The sequence below is a fragment of the Symsagittifera roscoffensis genome, unplaced genomic scaffold, assembly GCF_963678635.1.
Source record: "Symsagittifera roscoffensis unplaced genomic scaffold, txSymRosc1.1 SCAFFOLD_1131, whole genome shotgun sequence".
In the NCBI taxonomy this organism is placed as follows: Eukaryota; Metazoa; Xenacoelomorpha; order Acoela; family Convolutidae; genus Symsagittifera; species Symsagittifera roscoffensis.
The window spans coordinates 1,287-10,862 of NW_026971035.1; the positions used below are offsets into that span (position 1 = coordinate 1,287).

At 34.9% G+C, this 9,576-nt stretch overlaps 1 long non-coding RNA gene across 1 annotated transcript; it reads left to right on the forward strand.

The window, feature by feature from the left end:
- Nucleotides 1–1,562: 1,562 nt before the first annotated feature.
- Nucleotides 1,563–4,634, forward strand: LOC134856131 (uncharacterized). The gene is made up of 3 exons (XR_010164715.1): nucleotides 1,563–1,678; nucleotides 3,809–4,186; nucleotides 4,380–4,634. It is a non-coding gene; the product is annotated as an uncharacterized LOC134856131 (long non-coding RNA).
- The last annotated feature ends 4,942 nt before the right edge of the window (nucleotides 4,635–9,576 follow it).

The window sequence follows — 9,576 nt, forward strand, 5'->3', positions numbered from 1 at the left end:
AGACTTTTTTTAAGAAAGCATATAGTCATGATCTAAATTGATCGTTGGTTATTTTGAAATTAACAACTGTAAAAGTTTTTTCATAAAACAGATTTTGCATCCCACCAAATTGTGATTAAAATTGCTACATGCAAAGGAACTTTGCTTACTGAATTATCAGTGATTGCGTCAAAGTCTCAATTTTTCTTTGAATGATTCGTCGATTAATGAAGAGTTAATGAACGTAATAAAGTATCTTTTATAGATCGTGATAATTTTTTGTTAGATGTATTTGCAATTAAGTGCATATGCTTTTTTTGAAATTACTACAAGTTCATTTGCTTTAAAATAAGCAACTGCGTTCTCAAATTACGCAAGCGGAAAAGTCACGAAAACTGTGATCAACTTCTAATTTTGAAAGTGAAATTCAATTTTCAAAATTCTCAGTAGAATAAAAAGATAACCTATTGGTCCATTTTTTTAAAATTGATTTGTTTTTATCAAAAAAGTATCAATATTAAATTAAAGTTGAAGTTGAAATCAGTGTTTTTTTGCTTCCTTAGATTCTTTGATTTTTTCCAACTGTATGTTGGAGATGTTCACGTGTTTAGCTAGCCTCGAGCATCAATTATATTTAATTGATGTTGACCCGATAAGTGCTTCCTTCGAAGTGGAACTTGTCGGATATACCGACCACTACATCTTGTGCGACGAGATCGAAATCAGCCCCCCCGAATGCTGCAATCGAACTGTACCCTACAGATGTTCCACGCAAACCGGGAATGGTGTACGCTGATGGATTGCAACCAGAAACGTGCTATACTTTGACTACAGTGTGCTGTGATTTGTATAGAGATAACCCTTACATCAAAACCGGACAAGACTGTTATCGAAGAAGCGCGGATTTTTGTACTGGTAATTTTTTCTTCTAAAAACGTAGCTATTTATCTAGTACTTATTCAACCAGTTTTTGATAATCACGTACTCTTGTAAAACTTTCAAGTCAAGGTTAAGTTGCAACTAGGGTGTTTCATGATTCCAGATGAGCCTACTTTTGCTATTGTTAATTATATCTTCAGTAAATTTTTAGTTTTTAGCTGGCGTTGTTTGCGTTAGAGGAAAAAATTTTTCATGGTATAAAATTACGTTTATTTCATTTGAAATTAATTCCAATTTTTCTGTAAAATGATGTTTGCGGCTGAAGTATTCCAGTCGAGATGTCGACTTTTTGCATGCAAGATTTGAACAGTTTGAGCAGTTTTTGTTACACTTAAAACCTTGTTGACAATCAGGCACCCTCAGAAAAATTGCATAATGATTATTTACTGAGCGAGTCAAAATTACAATCTATTTTTGAGTGATTCCTCACTGCACTTGATTACATGTTTAGCTCGCCCGGAGCATCAAATTGAACTCATCGGCGTGGATTTGACAAGCGCTACTTTCGAAGTACAAATCTCTGGATACTTCGACAACTTCATCTTGTGCGACGAGATTTACATTTCTGGAGCAAGTAACACAGTCAGCCTCTATCCGTCGGATTCGCCCCAAAAACCGGGAAAAGTGTACGCCGTTGGTCTGCAGCCTGATACATGCTACACGTTGAGTACAGTGTGCTGTGATCTGTATAGAAATAACCCGTACACAAAAACTGGCCGGGACTGCAGTGGAGGAGACGATTACAAATATTTTTGCACTGGTATTTTGATTTCTTCTGTTGTATAATCTTAGTTCTCTCAAGTGGGTTCAAACTTTTTTTTTCGGTTCATACCGGGTTGAGGTCCGCGTTATTTTTACAAAGACTGGACAAGTTAAAAGTTAGTTGTGGCTTTCTGAACATTTGTCGCGATTTAGCCTAAGATCTAATCGCGATTTAATTTGATAAAGTGACGCAAAATTATAGCGATAAGGTCGCGACAGTCTAGACATAAGTAGCTGACTTGAAGCTACACTCCCAAAACTCCGAGAAGCGTTGTTTGGATGTACCGAGTGTTACTTTTTGATGACTTGATATCACAACGAGTAAGCTTTGAGTTTCAGAGAAAAACAACGTAGGAAAAATGAACTTTTTTGAGTGGGAAGAACGTGATATTTGAAAACAAACATTGTTCAATGTAATACAAATGCCGTAAAACACAAAACAAGACTGATCGTATATAAGGGGAAAGCCCTGAATGTTCCGACTGTCCCTTAATATCGAATAGTTTTTGGGAAAGAAAATATAAAAAAAAACTTATACATTTCGGAGAAAATCAAAGCGTTAAATTTTGAGTCGTACAAAATTAATACAACCTCCAATTAGCTAGCCTCAATTCATTTTGGAACGATTTTGTTGTGCGTGATAATTCGCCACGCATGAATAATTCGTGTTACGCTCTCAGCAATAAGAATAAACTATTCAAAGCGCGCATAATTTAATCCAGAACATGACAAATTTGGCAATTTTCAAACCCCCAGAAGTTCACAAAAAAGAATCGAAGCTGAAAAATCTTCTTACATTTGAACTTAGGACGTCAATATCTTCAATAGGGTAAAAAAAAATTTTGTTGAAAATTATTAGTTCGATCGGTGAAAATTGACTGAATAAACTGCAGAAACGTTTACTCTGTCTGCATAGTCTGGAAGCAACATATTTTGGAGCTAACCTTAAACGTTCCACCCGGAAAAATTACACTACACAGGTTACGTTACGCCATGTGTATAAGAAATTGGAAACTTGTTGTGTGATTTAGTTTTAAAAAGTAAACTAATACGTAGCGTTTACATTTACAGTGCAATTATAACAGATACATTACCGTAAAGTGTGACTATGTTTCAGCTATTTTGTCTAGAATCAATCAAAACAGTCAATCGAAAGTTTTTCCCAAATATTACTTTTTTTGGATTTTTGTAATTGCAGATCGACCACAAATATAATTGAATTTGATTCATTAGTTGGCTTCATCAGAATCCTACTACGTGTTTTTTCTGTTTTGTAAAAAAAAGAAGATACAAACTTAACACAAAAAAATTTTTCTGGATTTTTGTTTTTGTTAATCAAAACAACTGTTCGAAAAAATCTTTGACTGCTCCTTTTAGTCTAAAGAATCGTTTTTGTTAGAGTTTGATTGAAAACAAAAGCACCTTTCAAAAAACTATTGCTTCTTCCGCCTCAAAAAAACCATTCCCACACCCCGGGTTGACGGCCACAGAAGAAAAATGCTTATCATACAGTTTCATATATTGATTCTATGAAAAAAAATTTTATCTATCAAAATTCATATAAAATTTAAAAACTGTTTTAAAAATTTTTAATGAACATTTTTGGTCTATTTGCCACTTTTGAAGCTTTCTGGTCATCAAAAAAAAACGATTCGAAACTTTTGATAAAAAATGCTGAACATACAATTTTCATGTCTGAAAAATATAAGATAACCATTTTGTCATAGAGAAAATGAAATTTTCAAAAACGACCAAAAACGTGTGTGAGTAACTTTAAAAAGATTTAAATAATTACATCTAAGGTAGAGGCGTTTTGACAATCAAAAACATAATTTTAATTTCGGTCGGAAAAAATGCATGATATGCGTTTTTTCATAAGCAAAAACACAAATTTGAGGTAAGAAATTGTTAGCCTTTTTTTTGGTTGCAAACAGTCCTTTTTTTCTCAACCATCAAAATTTTCAAACTTAAATTTTTTTTAGCCATATTCAAAAAGTTACATTGTTGGTATATAATTCCATGTAAAAATGTTAAAATTAACTTACATGGCTAAAATCACCAAAAGCAGTTTATCTGCGCGGTAACTGCAAATTTTTGCACGGAAAATATCCTGTGTCATGTTTTTCAGCTGTCACGGGCAATTTATATGTCAGTCTCGGAGAGGATGTTAACGGTCAAAACTTCGATTGGTCAACCCTTGATATTCACGTCTACATGACAAACTACTATAATCATGATTATGATCCTGGTTATTATGATTATTCCGATTATGGTCTCTGGTTTGTCAACGGAGCCTCTTGCACCTTTTGGATGGCCAAAAGTAAAGTGCATAGTTTGCCATGTAGTGTAGACCCAACATTTGAGTCCAGTTCATACCCGGCGGAACTCCAGATGCGAAATTTGAAGCCAGATAGTGTGTATACGCTCACTATTGAGAACTTTTATTCTTCAGATTGGGGAATTTATGATATGGTTGGAGGAAATTTTACAATATGCACTTCTTCAGGTTAGTTAATTTCTCCCACTCCCCTTTAAAAAATTCAGAGTGGGGGGTTTAATTGGTTAATACTTTTTACTGCGGAATTTTATTATTGTAAATGGGGACTTGGAAATTTGTAAATATGGATCTCAAGTTGCTCTAGTTATGCGATTAGCGGGTTAAAATTCTGTTTAAATTTTGTTAGTAATTTTACTTTTAGACACATATTCGAGGGCGAGGCGTTGGAACTTGGTCGCCGAAGGTCAAAACGTATCTTCTACTACTGACTCCATAAACATTCCGCCCCATTTTTTCACCACTGAACTGTTCAACTTTGCTTCTATTGGAACTCTTAATGAAACCGAAGATTTCGCTGCAAGGCTCTGGATTCCATTTGATAATACAGTCGGCGATACTTATCACGACTTGTCTGCAGGCAATCAGTTCTGGATGAATTTTGAGTTTCCGTCTTTTAACTGTGACGTTGGAGACATCCGCTATCGACAGGAGCTTGTGGCTTGCACAGGTAAAAATACAATTTTCGTATTTCAAAAATTTTGGAAACGTCGAATGGGGTGGTTTTTTCTATAAGACACTTTTTATTCGGTTTTGATTCGATCGTAGCGAGCCGAGTGGGGAGAAGAGGAGGGGGGGGGGGGGGGGGGCAGCGGGGCGACCGCTTCTCTTCAATTCTGGTCGCAAAATTTTTCCAAAAGGTCGCCCTGTGGTATAATTTTACGAGATCCATGTTTGGCTGAACAAAATCAAAAAATTTCTAAAGGCGCCTTTGGCACCAATATAACTAAATTTAAGCTGTAAAGAGTACCAAAAAAAAACGAAATTTTAAATTTTTTGGTCAAATATTCTTTAAAAGTGCTTAAAACGTCATTTCTAGCCTGTTTTTTCAAAGGCTTGCCTGCGGCGTTATTGATAAAATACGGTCCTCGGAAAATCAAATTTGTCGACAAAACTTTCAAGTTTTTTTTCCGAAAAACCGGCCCCTAGGAAAAATTCTGTGCACGCCACTGGATTCGATAAATTTTTTAAAAGATGGGCAGATTTTGTGTCGAAGCGAAACTTGTAACGGCAAAGGCTTTAAGCAATTCAAAAAAGTCACATTTGAAAAATTTATTCTAATTGTAGCAATTTTACACCATTTGCGACAAAAATGATAATAAAATAGGTTATTTACAGAATTGAGTGTAGTTCAAAAGCAAGCTAAAGCCATGTAAATTCAAGCCATATTGGCAATGTTTGCTCATCATTTTAGCGCCTTTGGTGCCTGAGGTAATATTCGAAACCTATGACTATGGGATCATACACTATCAAGTAATCCGAAAAAACTCCAACTTTGACACGATCACAGCTTCTATTGAGCCACCAGACGCTCCCCCTCTGGATAAATTGGAGGGATACTTTCACGATCTGAAGTATGCAACAGTGTACACTCTAACCGTGGAAGTAGCGATCGGGTCGAAGACTGATTGTGGACGTACAAACCCAGATGATCTTAGAGTTTCCCAGAAAATGAAAACAGCTCTTACACGTAACGTATATTGCTGAAGCCATGAGAGTTAATAGAGTTAATGGCCATTTAGAAATGGTCGATTGTTAATGGGATCAATTAGTGCCTTTTTTTGTTTTGGTGAAAGCCAGGAGCAGGTTTAGGGGGGGATTTGCGGACGCTTCTTGCAATCAGGCTTTTGGCCTCATAACCGACCAAAAGGTTCCCCCCTTTGTGATTATTTTACGACATCCATTTTTGGCCGACCTCATTATGCAAATGTCACCTTAATCTCAAATTACGAGTATTATTAGTTTCACCTGAGAGTCTTCAATTATTCGGCCGAACAATTGACCAATTAATCAAAAAATTGTGACAATATTTTATTTTATTGGCAGTATCGGCAACCTTGGGTAACTTATTTGGGCGAAACTATAACAGTTTAGGTGATTTAGCTTTCGGACACGGGTCTTAAGTGTGGAAATCAGTACTAAAATCCCACGTCAAAAAGAACAACTTTATTTGTCTCTGTAATATAATAAAAAATCGAATTCTGCCCCCTCCCTTTATTTAGCATTAACTATTTTTGCTTCTGTAAAATAATAAAAAGTCAAATTCTGCCCCCCCCCCCCCTTTATTTAGCATTAACTATTTTTTGCTTCTGTAATATAATAAAAAGTCAAATTCTAACCCCCTCCCCCCCTAAATCTGCTGGTGCATGCATGTACAGTTTTAGCTGCCAGTTGTTGCGCTACCTCTGCTACTTTGGCTTGCGACGAGAAGAATATGACAGCATGGTCGGTGGCAATCACAGCATGTGTCATTTTTCTAATTGTCAGTGTAACCATGAACATCGTTTGCCTCACATACATTTGCCGAGTGGACAGTCAGAAAAAATCACGGTAAATATGAACCTGATTTGTACTTGCAATACGTTTTTCATCTATGACTTATCAAGCTGATTTGGAAATGAAAATTTGACGGAAACTCGGAAAAATGATACAAATCATAAGTTAACTCATTCTTAGAATCAAAATTATTTTAGCAATTTTTTTACTGGTAAAATGAAATAAGTTGTACTCATAGGGATCAATTGAATCTTTACGCAATCAATTTAAAGTTGTCGCGAAGTTTCAAAAGCTACTTACTCTCACATTTAAGGCGAACAATGACGAGAAAAAAAATTGGCTTAGAAAAGTTTTAAGTACAAAACCATGTGATTTATCAGTGCGAGAAACTGCAATACGAGGCCAAACAAACCTGTTCTTTTTTGCTGATTGTGCGACAAGGCTTGAAAATTATTAACGCGAATTCCGCAATGAGGCTATTTTTTATACCTCTCTGCTGTTGTAGAATCTAGAAACAAATGGTTAAAAGATAGTGCAGTTCCGGAAATTAGCTCAATCAGCTAAATTTGCGGAGTTAGGACCAAATTTTACGCAGTTTGCGAAATTGGCAATTAATTATTATTACATTTGCACAGTTAATGACCTTAAAATTAAACCGTTCTTTTGGTTTTTGTTCCGATCAATAAAAATGAGGAAGATTTATATATTTTAAGTTTTTTAAGTTTTTCTAACGCGAAATCGGTTACCAAAAGTTTTCATTGGAATGGGTCGAATGACATATCAAAGTAAAACCCAGTATCAAAAAATGTCTCAGAATTGGGAAAAACAACTTAACAATTTTTCGGTTTTCAAACTAAGCTCGAGCAAGCAGGCTCACAATAGCTTAATCATGCTTAATTTATGCCTTAGAAACTTCGTTTTATCGATTCAATTTCGGAGGGTAGCGTCATTAATCAAAAACTTTTTTTTTCAATTTATGATTTTTAATGCATTTTTTTGTCATTTTTCTTCTTATGTACAATTTTATTATTTTACGATGACTGTCTCATATGCCCCAAGTATTGATTTTAGAATAGATTTTTTTTACACCACGCAGAAAAAGCGACCTTATTTTGAAAAGTTTTTGATTTTTTTTTTAAACATTATAGTCAGAATATTCTGTGCTACTTGCACAGTAATGGGCTATCCTTTTTTAAGTTTTGATGATTGTTATGATTTCAAATTTAAATGCTATTTTATCTGAACGCGTGGCCCGTCTTTTCCATAAAGGGGAAAGGCTAATACATTGGATGAGCATTTCAGAATTAAGGATGAAATTCAGTATTAAGAAAAACAGTATCAGCAACTAAGATCCTAACAAGACTGCTCGTATCAGGGTGAAGCCCTGAATGTTCCGACAGCCTTTTAAGGTCTTTAGAAAGTCGGAGCAATAATTGGCTGAAGAGACATTTTGCGGGTGTTCATATGGGTTAAGAGTGTACTGTTTATCCATAAACTTTAAATTCATACATTGTTTGTCAATTTGCATATTCTGTTTTTTATCGGTGAAAAAGATCTTAAAATATTTTTAATGAAAGAAATTTTTATCTAAGGATCAGCAAAATTATTGCAAATCCTTCTCACTCATAAAGTTTAGTACAAATTAAACAGTTTTACGCCTGTTTACGTTATGTTTGAATCAATTTGCTTGTCTTATATCTTCTGGATTTTTTTTTGAGCTGGAATGTTTTTCCACTGACGCTACGAGTTGTTAAGCAACTAGTAATAAGGGAGCAACATTTGACCCGAAGTGACCCAATTGGCATTTATCAAACCCCTATAGTTTTGCAATTAGGATGATCACGAGTGGAAATATATTTTTATCGTTTTGGAAACCAAAAACCTCCATCGCAGCAAAAATTCCACCTTTTTCAATGATTGCAACAACCGGAGACAAAAAACAGTGGAGCATATTGCATTAGGCTAACTAGCCATAGCTGTTGTTTCGACTTTTCAAAGAAAATTTTTGGAATAACTTAGACCTTTTGACAAGGCTTTTCTCAACAGATTTTTACCGATGTTTTAACATCATCTCAACGAAAATTTTCAAATTTTTTCGAAAACAGTAACGCCTTGATCTCAATTTTAAAAACTAATTTAACGGTGTTTATTTTTTTTTAAGAATCGACATTTGCATATTCGGCAGTTTAAGGCGAAGAGCTAATCCGACCCAAAAATTGTTCAAACTGAAAAAAGGCAGTCAAACTGGTCTTTGTAATACGTTACTAGTCGCTAAATAAACCAATTTTTTTGTTTTGAAAAGTATGTTCCAGAGGAGCTGAAAAATTGAAAAACTCAGAAAAAATTTCATCGTTTTGGAAAAGCAATATGACATAGACGTTAAAGGGGAGTCAATACATTCATGTTTTGACCAATTTTGTTTGATTTGAAAATATGTTTTGTGCATTAACTTGATTTTAATCACATAATTTCGAAAAATTGGCATAAAACAACCACTTTTTTATTTTAGAAACTCAACAGAAGAAACAAATCGAGAACTCAACAGAGTGATGGAACTGAACACCATTTCACAGTTAGTTGATACCCAGAATAATGTTTAAAAAATTGCCGTTTTTTGCCCCTTTTTGCTGAAAATTTTATCTCTTGCTGACTCTGAAAATTTTCCTGGTATAGATCATGTGAAGTTGAGTTATATTTGGGACAGTGGTGGCGTGAGCAGTAATATTCCGAAGGGTTACGGTTTTGCTTTTTAATAGATTGAAAGACTTTTTTAAAATATGCATTTTTAAGTCAAATGAAATGATTTTTCGGCGTCTTCCTTACTGCCGTCGCGATTCTGTTTTGTCAAAGTACTGTTCGTCAATTTTGAAACAGCAGGCCATCATGATATTTTAGAGCACTTATTGAACGATTTTGGCAAAAACAGAATCGCGATTTTTAACCCCGCTCCCCCATCAAATTTATTGTTTATTGGCGTCCAACGCGCCAGTATTGAAATTTTAGGCGCGGTCAACCAAAAATGGATAATGTAAAGCAGTAGCAAATGCAGGACCTTTTGCAAAATT